This window comes from Bison bison, unplaced genomic scaffold (assembly GCF_000754665.1).
Source record: "Bison bison bison isolate TAMUID 2011002044 unplaced genomic scaffold, Bison_UMD1.0 scf7180017864473, whole genome shotgun sequence".
Classification (NCBI taxonomy): Eukaryota; Metazoa; Chordata; class Mammalia; order Artiodactyla; family Bovidae; genus Bison; species Bison bison.
In genome coordinates this window covers 12,012,793-12,013,407 of record NW_011495034.1, presented here as the reverse complement: position 1 = coordinate 12,013,407, position 615 = coordinate 12,012,793, and positions in this window count along the sequence as shown.

The window sequence follows — 615 nt, the reverse complement described above, 5'->3', positions numbered from 1 at the left end:
ATTTAACTTATATGCAGAGTACATCATGAGAAACATTGGACTGGAAGAAACACAAGCTGGAATCAAGATTGCCGGGAGAAATATCAATCACCTCAGATATGCAGATGACACCACCCTTATGGCAGAAAGGGAAGAGGAACTCAAAAGCCTCTTGATGAAAGTGAAAGAGGAGAGTGAAAAAGTTGGCTTAAAGCTCAACATTCAGAAAACGAAGATCATGGCATCCGGTCCCACCACTTCATGGGAAATAGATGGGGAAACAGTGGAAACAGTGGCAGACTTTGTTTTTCTGGGCTCCAAAATCACTACAGATGGTGACTGCAGCCATGAAATTAAAAGACACTTACTCCTTGGAAGGAAAGTTATGACCAACCTAGATAGCATATTAAAAAGCAGAGACATTACTTTGCCAACAAAGGTCAGTCTAGTCAAGGCTATGGCTTTTCCTGCAGTCATGTATGGATGTGAGAGTTGGACTGTGAAGAAGGCTGAGCGCCAAAGAATTGATGCTTTTGAACTGTGGTGTTGGAGAAGACTCTTGAGAGTCCTTTGGACTGCAAGGAGATCCAACCAGTCCATTCTGAAGGAGATCAGCCCTGGGATTTCTTTGGAAGG